At 54.5% G+C, this 16,295-nt stretch overlaps 1 protein-coding gene across 1 annotated transcript in view; it reads right to left on the minus strand.

The window, feature by feature from the left end:
- Positions 1 to 14,822, minus strand: part of ADARB1 (adenosine deaminase RNA specific B1) — a 133,558-nt gene extending 118,736 nt beyond the window's left edge. The window contains exon 1 of the mRNA XM_040483748.1: positions 14,170 to 14,822. The gene's annotated coding sequence lies outside the window, so the exon portion shown is untranslated. The remainder of the gene's footprint in view (positions 1 to 14,169) is intronic.
- Positions 14,823 to 16,295: the final 1,473 nt, after the last annotated feature.

Below are 16,295 nucleotides of genomic sequence, written 5' to 3' on the forward strand. Positions count from 1 at the left end.
GCGGCTACGCAGGCCAAACCCCACGCAATGGGACTGCCGTCTACCCGCCCTGTTCCTTCATCGGCCGCCCGGACAGCGGCCTCCCCACCCGCACCCACACTCTCACCCGCACCTGCACTCACACTCACACTCACCCCCACCCCCACCCCCGCACCCGCACCTACACCTGCACCCACACTCACACCTACGCCCACACCCGCACCCGCTCTCCAGCCAGCGCCGCGGAGAACCTTCCAAACGGCAGTTCTGATTTCATAGCCCATACCCCACCACGGCTTGCTCAGAAGGCGGCTCAACCACCTGCGGCGCCCGCGGCCCCCTCTGGCCACATCTGCCTCCTACAGCTCCGTGACACCGACACCGAGCCCTTTGGTGAGCGCCTCGCGTGGGTGGAGAAGGCTCGCAAGGAACCGCGGGCCCGCCCTCTGTTCTTCCTGACCTACAGGCACTGCCGAGAAGGCGGGGAAAGTCCATCCTCACAGCTGGTTCCCTGCAGGAAACCCGGGGGAAAGGAGCTGGACTTGAACAGGAAGCGCCCTGGGGACGTTTGAGCCGTGGGGAAGGTTCGTCCCAAGTCCCGGGCGAGCTCCCCCGGCTCTCCCCAGCCGCTCTGGGTTTGCCCTCGAGCGGGGCAGGGCTTCTCCCTCGCGTAGGCGACCTCAGAAACCACGCAAGAGGCTGCGAAACGTGGGCAGATACAAGAGCGGCTCCTCTGGAGGAGGGTCTGCCGCTTCCCGGCCCCGGGGCAGCTGTGTGAGGCTGGGCCCCGGCAGACAGCGGGCGGCGCCTGCCTTCCCAAGCCGCCCAGCCTGAGAGGGCTCTTGTCCAGGCATCTTCCACAGACACGGCAAAAGTCACTTCGGGGGTGGCAGGGGCCCCCCGCCTCTCGTGCCCTGCGGTGAGAACCCAGCTCGCTCCCTCCTCCCTACAGAGGGAGGCCTGGTTCCTGGCGCAGGTTGCTGCCTGGGCCCACCCACAGCGACCGTGCCCTCAGGTCACTGCGCAGAAGGGGCTTGTCCCTGCCGAGCACACCCCACACCTGCCGCCAGCCGTCCGTGTCACCAGGTAGGTTAAGTCTGTCTGGTTTGAGGTACAAGACTGGCGAGCTCGCCCAGCCCCAGACAGCCCCACTCTGCAGTTATTTTTATATGAAACAGAGCCTGCAGCTATCTCCACGCACCTGTCTATGGTGTGGACTTGAGACATAAGAAGCGGGAAGTGTCGGCAGTCAGGTACCAGGACCCCTCCCCCACAGAGCCTGACTCTGCTGCACAAACTCTGCCCCAGATCCTAGTGGCCAAAGGCGGCTCTAGCACTCTTCCAGCCAATGAGACACACGCTGGGGGTTTCCAGAAATGCCTTCCTGTTGGAGACACCGCCCCTTCCTGCTTCCCTGCCTTTCTACGGAACATCAGGCTAGAGTCAGAATTCACCACAAGACCCGAGGAGCTAAGCATGAGAACGAGGCAGCAGACTGGAGACAGAAAGGTCCAGAAACCACTGTTCCGGCCCCAGACTGTCCACTTCTTGGTACAAGGAGCCCAGGAATGGAAAACCACACCAGCCAGGTTTTCTGCTACACGCTGCCAAACCAACCCTGACCCAAACACAGGCCACGGAAACGTGGGCACAAGTCCTATGAACAGGCCTGCTACAGACCCAGATCCACAGCAGCGATCATGACTGCCTCTGGCTTCCAAAAGCTCGTGTTCCAGGGCAGAGGGAGAATCAACACGTAGGCCAACCGGCAGACAGGGCCACGCCGAGTGTTTACAGAGCGGGGTGACGTGGACAAGGACAACACGGGGACACAGTCTCGCCAAGGAGACAACATTTGAGCTGATGGCCCAGAGACAGGCAGGTGGCAGCCTTACAAACACCTGGGAGATAGATGACAGTCCCCCACAGGAAGAACGGGGGGGAGGGGTCTCCATTTGTGCAGATCGACAAACAGGAAAAATGGAGGGAAATCACCCAGGGAGAAGGCCTGCGCACTTTTTCCTAAGGGAACTTACTTTCCCCATCATGACAGGAAGTCACTGGAAGGGGTCAAGGAGGCGTTACCTGATGGGACGCGCCCCTCGAAGGATATCTGCAGTGACCCCATGAGGGTGGACCACACGGGAGCAAGTCTGGACCCCGGAAAGCCAATGAAGAGCTCCTGGGGCTCAGAGAGGGGGATCAGCGGGGGAAGACGGGAACACATTTGGAGGAGCTGGCAGGCCTCGTGCAGTGAGCAAGGTGGGAGAAAGGAGTGAGAATGGTCACAGGCCCCCGTGGGAGGCAGTGGGAGGCAGGGATGGGCCGGGATCAGCTCTGAGCAGGTGCACGTGACCCCACTTCCAGAGTGGAGGCAGTGGAGCTTGCAGGGCAAGCAGGCAGGAGAGGCATCCGCACCCAGAGCAGGTGGGGAGTGTGGCCCTTGGGCCAAGGGCAGGTGGGGGCTGGGGGACCAGGTGGCTCAGGCAGTTCTGTCAGATGCTGCTGAGGGCCTGAGCAAGACAGGGACAGGACAGTGGCCACTGACCTTGACAAAGACAGGTCACTGGTGACTCACAAGAATCATTTCAGAGGGACAGGGAGGCCAAAACCCAACCAGAACAATCAAGTAGGTGGTGACAGTGGGGGCAGGCATCCGAGCTGGGAAGCCCCAGCATGAACACCACCGTCTGCCGTCCCCCACGTGGAGGTCCTGGCTCGGCGATTCCTCAGGTCACCTTTGTGCATGTACTGCTAGATACATAGGAGTGATTCTTCCACAAAGTCACTTCCACAAGTCATTTACTTGCACCCTCTCCCCCCATCCCCATGCGAGGGGCACTCGGGAAAGACTGGCAGGGAGGAGAGAAGAGCCACGTGAACATCGCCCACCAGGACAGGGTCCTGAGGATCCACAGGTGTGGAGCTGAGACACAGCCGGACACAGCACAGCACCAAAACACCAGAGATACACTTTCCCCCAAATCCACAATTCAAAACCATCCTGGGGCGTTAATAAAAGCTTTTCAAAATTTTACTTAAAGATTTCCGAACATAAAGGTAACTCCAGACGACAAATGAGCCCGGGCTCTATACTGGGCTCTCGGCAATTGAGAAGCTCTGCCCTGGACAAGAGTCAGGACGGGCAGCCTGACGGAAGCTGAGACCGTGGGTCTTTAGTGAGGCTCAGAATACACACTGGACACTGCACTCGAATCCAGCTGTGCGTCAAGTTGTAAAGAATGTTTCTGAATAATTTGATGTATTTTATTTCTCAAAAGAGCCTCAACTTTTAAAAAAAAAAATTTTGTGTTTATTTTTGAGAGAGAGAGAGAGAGAGGGATGCAGAGTGTGAGTGGGGGAGGGGCAAGAGAGAGGGAGACACAGAATCCAAACAGGCTCCAGGCTCTGAGCTGTCAGCACAGAGCCCGATGCAAGGCTCGAACTCACAGACAGCGAGATCATGACCTGAGCTGAAGTCAGACACTCAACTGACTGAGCCACCCAGGTGCCCCTATCAAACATTTTTTAAGCCCCTACTATACCACGGCTGTGCAGGGACAGGAAGCGCAACCCCCGGGTACTTATCAGGGCAGAGAAGAGGTAAGTGCCCAGAGTTACAGCCAGGAGGACACAGAATAATTAAGTTCTGGCCTATAACTTAAAAAATGCAGGTCTTGGGGCACCTGGGTGGCTCAGTTAGTTAAGCACCTGACTTCGGCTCAGGTCCTGATCTCACGGTTCGTGGGTTCAAGTACCACCTCGGGCTCTGTGCTGACAGCTCAGAGCCTGAGCCTGCTTTGGATTCTGTGTCGCCTCCTCTCTCTGCCCTTCCCCTGCTCATGCTCTGTCTCTCTCTGTCTCTCAATAATAAATAAACATTTAAAAAATAAAAAATAAATAAAAATAAAGAATAAAAATCCAGGTCTCAGCCGGTAGCATGTACCTTCTGGGCCTCATCACCCTGCCAGACTCCTGCTGCAGCAGACCCATCCCACCACACCCCCCAGATGTGGCTGCCTGTGCGTCCTCCAGGCCCCTGGTATAGGGGCCTCTTCCTGGGATAAGACAAGGCGAAGCGGGGTGAGCCCAGGCCAAGAGACAGGCAGGTCCGCTCAGACACCGCTGTGCACACACAACGACAGATTTCAGCCTCAGATCACGACCACCCTGACCCTCGCCACACGGGACAAGGACTAGTTCCGGAACCACAGAATAAAATGCAAGCGGTGGCAGGAAAACACTACCAGGTCAGAGAACAGCAACAGCGTGGCTGGGAGGGCTCAGCACACACAGAATGCCCACTTCTCTCTTCCACTCACAAGGGACGTCAGCAGGCACTTCTGGAGACCCGCCACGGGGAGCGTAAGCAGATGGGGAACAGAGCGGCTGGTGCACCCGGGCCTAGTGCTGCGAGAGGGTCCCCGCAGCCAAAACCCGGCTCTCACGACGCTTTCCTCCTGGGACCTGGGGACCGCTAAGGACAGCCCGGCACAGCATGCCAGCTGCTCAGCACCCCAGCGCCCCCCAGCCATGGTTCACGCCAGGCTCCTCTGTGGCCTGAACCACGTGAAGGTGGGCATGTGGCCCCCACAGTGTGGCAGGAGCCATGCCCCTTCCTTGCTCTGGCAACCCTGCTTATCTCAGAGCGTGGGCTTCCTGGTTTTCATTGTTTACTGTGTAAATATTGGGCTGGGGGATGATATGAGACTCATCAAAAGATTTCAATAACCTAGTAACAGATTACCCTGTCGGTGCTAGAAAACAAGATAAAGATTTCCTTGGCCCTAAAAAACTAAACATGATAGTAGTTTTGACATCTCAGGACCTGAGATCTACCTTTAAGAAAGAGAAATAAAAAATACAAAAATGCATGACGATGAATTACTCATATTTTATAGGATCGGGAGGCTTTATTTATCAAAACGGCTTTTTAAATAATTATTCAGGTAAAGTTAGACTTAAGATATTCAGAGCTTCACTGATTCCCTCCACCTTACCTGTGTTTTAGGACGATCCCTACTGTGATCAGTACTTTAACACTTAAAGAAAGATGTTTTGTTCTTCCATTGACATCAAGAGTATCGCTCTGGCTTACAAATTTAAGTACAGATAAAGAAGATGTACCCATTTGTTAAAATCGAACAAAAGCCCAACAATGGAAAAATGACTTCAGATGATGGCTCTTGAATTCTCATTCCAAGATTTAAAGGTTATCTCTAAGGGTTCAACTCTCATACTAAGACTTAGTCCCCTGGGGCGCCTGGGTGGCGCAGTCGGTTAAGCGTCCGACTTCAGCCAGGTCACGATCTCGCGGTCCGTGAGTTCGAGCCCCACGTCGGGCTCTGGGCTGATGGCTCGGAGCCTGGAGCCTGTTTCCGATTCTGTGTCTCCCTCTCTCTCTGCCCCTCCCCCGTTCATGCTCTGTCTCTCTCTGTCCCCAAAAAAATAAATAAACGTTGAAAAAAAAAAGACTTAGTCCCCATAATTATTATTTTCAAAGATTAAATTCCAAAGTGCAACTATACTGAGAAAAAGATAATATTTATCCCCACGAAGATGCTTTTCTTTCATCTTTGATGTCCCTCTTTCCAATCCCTCTCAGCAGCCAGATGCACTATGGCAGAGGTAGGGGGGTGGGGGGTAGGCGGCCAGCTCAGCCGGTCCCTTCCATGAGGTGGAAGTTGGCTGAGGAGAAAAGGAAGAGCCTCCGAGGTGTCCCTCCATCCTCGACAGACACCCGGCTAGTCAGGTGTCATTCGAGACCAGGGCAAGGAAAGGGAATGTGTTTTTGCCTCTGGATCTCGGCTGAGGGCCAGGCACACCTTCTAGGCCAACGGGCCCAGCAGGCCAAAGGTTCTTCTGTGCACCAGAGAATGCTAGGGGGCCAGGAGCCAAGACCCACCCACACTGTGCTTTTCACACTGTTTCCCAATATCCTCCCCAAGGAATGAGCAAAGTTGATCTCTAAGGGCTTTTTAATTATCTGAATAAACAAAACGGAACTATTTTCTCTTATTAAAATGAGCGGATGGATTTCGGAGGTCCCCTGGCCTGCCTCCAGCCCGCCTACCTGCCATGACGGCTAAATTCATGGGCGTGGGCGTGGGGGAGAGCCTCTAGACGTTTCTCCCCCAGGCAAACCCGCCACTCTCCCCGGGCTGAGGGTCCACTGGAGAACGGGGACTCGCATCCTTGATCTCCTCCACTCCCACCTGACCACACAGCATGGAACAAATGCCCAACATGCCATATGGTGCTTGGGAACCGGACTCCCATCCCTCGGGGCCAGTGGGCTGCCAGAGGCACAGCCCCACGCGCCCTGAGGCCTTCAGGAGCCAGACAGAGACCACCCTGGGAGGGAATCAGCCCGCTGGCATCCAGAGAGCTGCAGCCGAAGGTGATGAGCCACCCACGGCTCCTCCTCAGATGACGGTCCCCGCACCTGTGTTGTCTCACGAACCCTTGCAGGCACTCTACCGTCGCAGCCCTTGCAAAAATTAACCTTTCCTGATGTAACACCACCAAATCCAGTTCCTTTGCCTTTTCATCATGAGAGTTTAATAAAAGCAGAAATAATCATATAAGTAGTTGGGCTAAACACCAACTAACACTGAAGCAGGGAATTTTGAAATCAAGCAGTGGAAGAAATCACACTGATTTAAGGGTGATTTAAGATAATACCAGGGGTAAAGACAAGCGGAGGTCTGAGTGAGGAGAAAATGGGCAAGGCCAGTCAAACTGGAAAAACATGCAGCTTAAAGGTACGTGGGAACCTGTGCTCCGTGAAGAAAGACACCGAGTTATTCATTCTCTGCCGCACCTTTGGCCTCCAAAGGGCCTGACACACAGTAGGTGCTGAAAAGCTACCGGTCAAATGATTGCATACGTGACGGAAAACAGGTTCAGTTTATACGGGGGAAGACGGAGAGCTCTGTGAATATAAGATGCTACCAACCCCTCAGATTATAAGACACTTACTATCATGGGACCAACATTGCCCTTCTAATATAGTTAGTGCTACAGTAGCAACCATGGGCCAGACGTCACCTTTCCGATAAAAGTCACTGTGAGTCCTACGTTTTACTCCCTATAAACAGGTAGCTCCGAGAGGCAAACACAGAGTTGTAAATGCACAGAACAGAAAACAAGAATGATGTGAAGGTCACACCAGGAGCAAGGACAGGATGGTGACCAAGGTCGGACCGGCGGCTACCCCAGGCAGGCAGGACAGCTGACTTGGACGGACATGAGGAAGCCTCAGGGTGGATGTCGGAGATGGTCACGTGATCGCACACAGCCGGGTCACCAGGCTGCACCAGGTTTCAGTGGTAGCTGGCACCAGCCCCTAGCAGCTAAGGAGAGAGGACTATCACATTTTCTGGAATTTGGGGAGCCTGCTGACAGCTCACTGGTAGCTTGAAACAAGCAATGGTGAGAACATTTACGCCACAGAAACTGGCAAATGCTAGCCATCAGGGCTTTTTACGTCCCCCTCCCTCCAGAAAGCCAGCTGTTAAACATTTACCAGCACAGCACTACATACACCTTACAGTATGTAAACTATACTCCAAAAAAGTAAAAAGCTGGGGGGCTGAGGGGAGGAAGGACTTTTTTGATAAAGGAAAAGGCCTTGCGATACGTAGAAAATTTAACTTTCAATGTGTTGAAAGTAAAGAACGAAATGTTTAACAGCAAGAAATCTACTAATGAAATTTACTATATTAACAGATTAGACAGGAAAAACCATACAACCATCTCAACAGATGCAGAAAAAGCATACAAAATTCTACTGCTATTCACGAGAAAGCTTATTTTAAAAAACTCTCAGCCAAGGAGGAAGGTGACCTGCTCACCTAGATAAAGGGTGTGCACAAAACAGCTACAGCAAATACCACACCTGGCGATGAAACACGAGCGTCTACACCGGGCGGAAGCCAGCGCAAGAGGGGCGCCTTGACCATCACGGCCGTACGAGCAGTACATCTGAGGTGGCACCGGGAGCCCCAGCCAGTGCACGAGGGGAAAGTACAAAGATTAGACGGAAACGGCATCACCTGCACAACTTGATCCCCCACCTAGAAAACACGAGACACGATCGCAAGCTGTGCGCATAACCGGCATGCAAACCCAAGAGGCTCCCTGCACGGCAGCAATAAGCCATTAGAAGCGTAACTGGAGAAACCACTCAGCACGTGGTAACCGTGGGCACAGGGCAGGCTGCTCGGGGAGCAGTAGGCTACCGGCTAGCCAGCTGCAGAAATGTCACACCTCACTTCCAACCATATAAAAGCAAATTTCACATAGGTTAATGAGCTAAGTGAGGACAAGAGGCCACAAGAAATGAAAGAGGAATGCTCCTGAGGCGGGGCAAGTGTGCTCAGACGGGACTCAAAGCCCAGGTCGTAAAGGAAATGTCCAATACATTTTAACATATAAACATTTAAAATCGCTCTCTGGAAAAAAATAATAAACTCAAAAGACGTAGGAAAAGACCCAGGAAAAGACCCGTAGCCACGTGAAATCCCCGATATGGGCCTCCGGTGTCCCCATCAGCCAGGGCCCCGACCGCCTCCCGGGCACAGCGCGGCCTCCCACTGGAGCCAGGTGATCCCGACGCAACCCCCCTGCCCCTCTCCCCAGGAGTGGAAAGCACAGCTCCGGAATGCTGCACCGTGGGCTCAAGGCCAGCAGGATTCCCAGTAAGATGGAAGGAGAGGGTTTCCCACTGGATACAACTCTGAATCCCCAATGGCAGCTCAGACGATGGGAGGACCGGGTGGGAGGACAAGGAGGTGGCCCCATCCTCACCCTGAGCGCCACAGGTGTCTGCTCATGTTTTGTTATGTGCTTTTTCACCTTCCTGTTTTGAAACTACAGGCTTACAGGAAAGCCGGAAACAGAAGAGAGTGCCCACCTGTCGTTCGCTCAGCCTCTCCTAACGTTTGCGTCTTACCGCATCACTGATAAATTACTAAGCTAGCAGATGATCCCGGCGCAACACTATTAGCTCCACCACGAGCTGCATCTGAATTTCACCCGTTTTCCTACGAAGACCCCTGTGTGCCAGGAGCCCATCCACAACCCACGGTGCGCTTCACCATCATGTCCCCCCAGACTCCTCTGAGCCTCCACCACCCCGCAAGCCTTCCTTGTCCTCTGGGACCCGGACGCTTGAAGAGCACAGGTCAGGTGTTCCTCCGGGGTCCACTACCTCCTCGTGAAAGTGCTGTGATTACGCATCTGTGGCAAGAACACTGGACACATGATGCGCCCGTGGGGCATCTGGGCTATATGATGGCGACCTGTCTTACCACAGGTGACGTTAACTTGGGTCACCTGGGTTAGCTGGTGTCCGCTGGCTTTCTCCACTCTAAAGTTACTATTTTTCCCTTTTTAATAAGTAAATAACTTGGAGAAGAGATAGAGCCCAGGCTAATATCCTGTTTCTCCTCAAACTCTCACCCACTAATCTCAGCCCCCATCCCTGAGTCTCACCTAAACTAATCGCTGCTGTACTGTCTTTTCTACGTCCTCACTCTTTCTACACAAATTAGAACCCTTCTGTTGGGAAGAGCTGCTCCTTCTCCCCCCGTTTATTTGCTTCTTTATTCACTTATTTATATCAGTACAGAGTAGTGGGTATTTATTCTAGTCTATGGATTATAAACCAATCCTATCATCATTTTATTTCCTTGCTCAGACTGACTCAACTCTGGCCATCTTTGCCGCTGGGGGTGGGCCCCCGTGCCCTCTCGACACACCCCACCCTTTCTGAGCGCCTCCTTACTTTCTGCACGGCCAGGTGTCCTGGCTGCACCTGTCCCTTCCTATCGGAGGATGATATCTGGGCATGCTCGCCATTGCTGGGGCCTGTCAGGGGACGGAGACCCAGGGCACGTGCGTGTAACCCTCGTACTCACATCCATCTCCGCACGTCCCCGTACACACCTATCCTGATGTGCACACGTTAGAGACCGTGGGTTTACACTGCGACCTGGCTCTGGTCGCCCACCCAGACGGACGACCTGTTCAGTCCTGGGTGCACACAGAGTAGGTTCACCCTGAGAACCTCACCCCCATGACAAGCACGGTTCTGTACAGCCCTCGGCCTCACAGAACGCAGCCAAAATGCTGTCTTCCAAGATGAGGCTGCCACCTTTCTTCCCGTCCCTTTTCCCGTGGCTCCGTTGTCGTTGGTGGGGACACTGAGAGTTTGCTTCTGTGTGTATTCCACTTTAGCGGCCCCCACCTCGTGGCTGAAGTTAATGTGCTTCATTCGGGGGTGTGTAAACAGCGCGGTGGCTCCCAGAGTCAGGCTGTAGCGAGTGGTGTGCTTGGAGGGACACCGCGCCCCCACACCTGCAGCCGAGTCCACTCCCCTGTCCCTCCCAGCCCCTCCCACCCACCCCCGTGGAACCAGTCCAGCCCCTGGCTCCGGCTCGTCCGTCCAGTTCCCTTTGGCAGGAACGCGCAGCCGCGCCAGTGTCTTCCCACGGCCCTTCTTCCTGGTGGACAGAGCACAGCACCCTCTGGCAGCGGGCCTCGCTCGCTCCCTGGGTCTCGGAAGTCACCTCGAATCAGTTCACAGAGGCCGTACCGTCCTGCAGGTGGCACTTTGCGCTGTGGTCGACACACCTGCATGGATACGGAGGTCATTTCCATATGTGTTTCCATAGAGTTGGAGGTGCGCCCTCAAGCTAGACTCCTAGAAGAGAAAATGCTGGGGCGAAGCCCCAGGCACATGGGGTTCCGCAGGCCGAATGGGGTGTTTTCGTGCCCAAGCACACAGCACTGATCTCCTCAGGCGGAAGAAATAAACAGTCAAATGATGGGAAAGAGCTCATCTGCGGGGACTGACACAGAGGGCTGTCAGCATAAGCCGCCCTAGTAGCCGACGCTCAGCATTAGGACTGTGACATCTCACCCTGGAAGTAAAAGGTTCACGCGATTCAAGAAGCTCAGCGCACGGAGACAGACCTAATGAGCAAGCCAGCTAAAATCTAGCAAATGGTCTTTACTAGCATTGTCCATAACAGTGAAATGTTTTTATCCTAAACCCCATTTCGAAGCCCACACCCACGCGAGCACATATCCACACAAAGCCGTGTTTGCTAATGTTCGGATCAGCTTTATTCACAGTAGTCGGAACGCGCAAACACTCCAAACGCCCAGCCCCGGCGAAGGGACAGAAAAGATGTGCTGGATCCACGCAGGCAGGACCACCTGCCTGTGGTCCTTACTTACCTTACTTACCTTACTACCGAGCAAGTAACAGGAGCAAAGTATCGATCCATTCCACAACACTGGCGGACCCCAAAAACCTCGTTAAGGGAAAGAAGCCTGACCCAAAAGACTACATGTTGCAATGATTCCATTGAAGTGAAATGTCTAGAAAAGACAGATTTGTAGAGACAGATCAGTGGCTGCCAAGGCCTGCAGCTGGAACGGGAATTAACACAAACACAGGAACATTCTGGGGTGACGGAAACTTTTTTAAACTGGACTCTGGTGGGACACCTGGGTGGCACAATCGGTTAAGCGTCCGACTCTTGGTCTGGGCTCAGGTTTGTGAGTTCAAGCCCCACATCGGGCTCTGTTTTGACATTGCGGAGCTTGCTTGGGATTCCGTCTCTCCCTCGCTGTCTCTGCCTCTCCCTGACTTGTGCGTGCGCACTCACGCTCTGTCTCCCTCTCTCTCCAAGAAAACTTGAAAAAAATGTAAAACCGGACTGTGGTACAGGCTGCACAACTCAGACATTTGTGAAAGTCACTGAATTGTCTTGTCTACAGAGGGTACATCTCATGACAGCCGCTTATACACAAAAGAAAACAAACCCTCCTCACAGAGCTTCTCCCACCTGTTATTTCCCGAGCGCGTCCCCTCAGAGCGCTCAGAGAGGTGCACCCCCAGACAGCTGGGTCGCACGTGCGACGGCACCGCTTCTCCCAACGATCAGCGGGACTGGGAAACACCGGTCGGCTCTCCCACATCCTGGCTCCTCCACTCACAGCCGGGCTCTGTCCCAGGACCCCAACGTACCCTGCACAGGGTGGTCCCGGCTCAAAAGTCTGGGAACTAACGGGAAGAAAACTCCCCTTCCTACGGCAAGGGCTTGCGGTGAGAAACACCTAAGTTCATCAAACCCTCCTCTCCCTGCCCGGCCCTCCCCCCACACAGGGAGTTTAAGGGGAGCTGGGGGACACCGCACACGGCACTCTCCGCTCCCTCTAGAATACTCTGCCGGTTTGCGCAACACCCGCTCTTTCTATGAAAATATCAGGCCGCTCACAGTTTCGTCAGAGGGAGAAAATCAAAGAATAGAAAGCTTCACAGTAGAACGATCAACGATGTCACTCGTTCATGTGCATGTGGGTGAAAGCCCTCTACTGCGTGACACAAAAAACGTTGATGAGGGAAAACCCCCAGAGTAGGAGTGACAGGAAGTGAATAGAGCGCGAGCTACATTCGGGTGACACTGCACCACGTACTCAGGACACGCAGCCAGCAGTCCTGAGAGGGCGTTCCCTTGCACCACTGCCGAAACCAGCCAAAAGGTGATGGGAGTGACTTTTCCATAGGTCTTCGGTGATGGTCAAATCTAGGTTGAACTCTCTGACCCCAAATTATCACCGCTCCGAATTCCTACGATTCGTTCCCATGAATTGCACATCTTCCTGGATTAAGATTCTGCAGCCCCAACTCCCAAAGCGGCTTCCAGCTGACGCAGTTTACTGCATGTGCCGCGACAGCCCTGAAACTGTTAACCTAAAAAATGACTGCACGAGGCCCTTGAAACATTTAGATAACTTTTCGGTGAAAGTAAAGTTTTACTGCATTGCCAACCACAAAAGAGGCAGCCCACCCAAGAGCACCGTGCTACACCAGAAACATACCGTAAAAGCCAGCGCGGATCATGGACTCAAGAGCGACCACTCTGTTGGACTATTATTTGGGGTAGATTCCTATTCTGAAAAAGAATCAAATTCGAAACGATCCAGGCTAATAAACATACAGTTTCACGCGACTGATGTCACGCATCGCCAGGACAGAGCAGACGTAACCCCTCAAATCGCTGCTCTGTAGACGGTGGCCTGAGCACGTAGGTCCCTCTTCAGATCGAGCCCAGGTCTAGACCACGTGAAGCATCTGAGTGAAGTCTCACCGTTGTCCGTCAGTCTTCGGGTAGTGAGCGCTTCACACAGGACCCTACTCCCCGTCTCTACCTGGGGACTCCCCCTGAGTGAGCCCCCCTTCCTAAGGCAGAAGCCCTGTCCTCACACAGCCCCGACACACATCAGAGGCAGGTTGCACCGACCGACACAAAGGCTGGCCTCAAAAGAGAGAAAGCTGGCAAAGCAGGTGCCCGGCAGAACCACCTCCCCACAAGAGAAGAAACGGAGATGGAGGAGAGCCGGGTGCCAGGTCGGGGAGTGAGCGTGGGCAGAGGGGGCCCGCGGCCCCGCAGGAAGCCTGCTCCTTGGCCTCACGCAGAGGGTGGAGAGCTACCCGTGTCCTCGAGTAAATCCCTCTCCTCAGGAGAACCAAGCTCGAGAACACCCAGAGAGCCAGAGAATTCACGCACGCCGAGCGGAAACAAGAAAAAGAAGTTGGGTCTGTGTGTGCGGCCTGCACAGAAAGGCACAGAATACGAGGCAAGCTCCAAACTTACCCCCGGCCTGACCAACAGATACGTTAACAAGCTCAGTTCCTAACTCTATGATGTCACGGCAGGGGTGCTGACTCAATACCGCCTCCCATGGAATGATCTGTACGATAAGCTTTAGACTTACACACCTGAAAACAATCCTCGCTCAATTAAGTTCCAGACAACCAACAGAGTCTAGTCCCCTAAGACTAGGAAAATGGAACAAGGGAATCCCCTGGAGCCAGAACCCATTCCTCCACCCCCGAGATGCTGCCACCTGACCCCCCCTCCTCCCACACCTCGCCTCTTTCAGCAGAACTGCCTGGTCCAGAGCGGGTGGACAGGATACTCTGTGCCAGGCGCTAGCCCCTGGCGGACCGTAGCAGCCGCGAAAGGACGGGACATTGCCCACTTTCAACACAGGACTGCGCACAGGTTCTAGGATAAACATTTATTCAACAGCTCGCTGAATGGCCCCTGAAACCCTCAGAATTTATAAGTTTCCTCTTGCATACGAGAGTCTCCTAGAAATGGAGCAAACCTTGGAAGTCACCAACGTGACCACCCTTGTTTTCCACTCCAGGAGCCTGTGGCCGGGTGGGAAGCAGATGGCCCAGCAAGTTCAGAGGCAGAGCCGGGACGAAATCCCCAGCTTCCTACACTCCGGGACACTCTCGCTTCCTCCTCCACCAAGCACCTTACAAGCCGCCTTCTCTCCAGGTTTTAAACCGGTTAAGTAAGCCTTCGCCGCCGAGTCAGGTGTTTTTCATCGTATTTGGCTGCTTTTCTGAAACCTCCCAGAATTACTCATATTCTCATTTCTGTCACAACGTCGCTATATCCGTAACGTCGCTATATCCGTTACGTCTCTGACGGTTATTACTTAAGAGAATGCTTTTCAGTTGTAGGGCCGCCCTCCGGGGTTCAAATGGCAGCAGCAGGACACAGCTGCTCTCGTAGGTTGAGGGCTCCCTGTTCGCAACAGACTAATTTACTCTACCGTACGTCATGGTTTTAGAATAATTTTGAATGTTTTGTAAATGTTTCTATTCTACGAAGAAAAGCACAAAAATCTGGAGATAACACAGACATACGGGGCATAAATAGATGACTGATTCACCGAGCACAACAGGAGCATGGGAGGGGCAGTGCGGGAGGCAGGCAAACAGCTTCGATCGGCTCGCCACTTCCTACCTGGGCAGAAAGTAAGAACACGTTAGTCATTTGTCCACAGACACTGACAACTGCCTCCTCTCTGCCATGCACTGTTCTGAGCCCTCAGGAGGGAGACAGAGCAAGACCCCCGCCTTCCGGAGGCTTCTGCTCAGAGGGCAGCCTGATGGGAGGGAGGAGGAATGGATACGGAGGGACAGCAGGGCACAGTGGGTGAGAGGTGAGGGTGCGGAGGGGTGAAGCCCAGACCCCACAGCCAGAGGGGTGACCAGAGGGGACAGCGGGCCCCTGGGGGGACTGAGATGGGGGAACTTGCAGGGCTCCGAGCCGGAGAGTGATAGACCCATCCTCCCCACTTAGGGCTCCGCTTTGGCTGACGGTCAGGAACAGGTGGAAGGAGGCCCGGGGCAGGAGCATGTGGAGCAGAGAGAGGGTGAGGACAGTTCCACAGAAGGGGAGCCCCCTCAGAGCATCACGAGCAGCGGGCTGGATCAAGCTCGCTCCGACATGCCTGACACACGGGAGAGCTTCATATGCATTAGCCAACACCACCCGGCTCTCCCAGAACTTACCGAGCCCCTTACATCAGTTCCCCGTCTGAAACACAGAGGTGACCCACGCTCAAGGTAACACTCGTGAGGAATAACTAGGTACCCGGGACTCTCAGCTCCGGACCGTTCCGTGTCACGGCAGCATCCACACGTGCACCTGTCTGTGTTTTACAAACAACATGGTACACAGGCTCCTGATCACACGGAAGGATATTAACATTCTGCACGTCGCACACCAAGGGATGAGCAAACTGCAGATTCGAAGAGAACCCGCTGTGAAATGATGCCCGTAAGTGAAGACCCTTCACCTCGGGTCCTTCTGCCACCGAGCATCATGGCAAGCCAGGGACTTCCAAGGGCGCTTCTTAATCCCTCCGGTCTCCTCATCTCCTGGACTCGACCCACCGCCAGACCCTGCTGACTCCCGCTCACCCTGGCACCCCGGCACCCCACCACCCCCTCCCCCCAAAGCCTTCCCGCCATCCGGAAGGGTGCAGAGCCGGGCCCTGCACGCCTCAACCTTGCCTCCACCACGCCCCCCCATCAACAGCTGGTCGGGGGCTACTGCCCACCCCCCAGCTGCTCCAATAAGCAGGGTTCGGGCAGGGAATGCCCTCGGCCCCTCTCTGGGCAGGAAGAAGAGCTCATCTCTCCTCCGGGCCTCAGCGCGGCACCCCTCCCGAGAGAGGCCCCTGTGCAGAGCGACGCCTCAAGAAGGCACAGCCCTGGGACGCCATCTGCCGCAGCCCTCGTGCCTTTGGTCACCGCACAGACAAAGCAGCTTCGAGGACGCCTCCGTGCCCGGTTTAGCCTCCAGCTGGAACACTGGCCCAAGGAGGCAGAGGCCTTCTCCTCCAGAGTGTGTCCTTCCACGATGACTCACACAGAACCTGTCACCGCGGGCAAGGGTGCCAGGGCGGTGGAAATCAGTTTTCCCCTTTCC

The sequence above is a fragment of the Herpailurus yagouaroundi genome, unplaced genomic scaffold, assembly GCF_014898765.1.
Source record: "Herpailurus yagouaroundi ecotype Mexico unplaced genomic scaffold, PumYag 162, whole genome shotgun sequence".
NCBI lineage: Eukaryota > Metazoa > Chordata > Mammalia > Carnivora > Felidae > Herpailurus > Herpailurus yagouaroundi.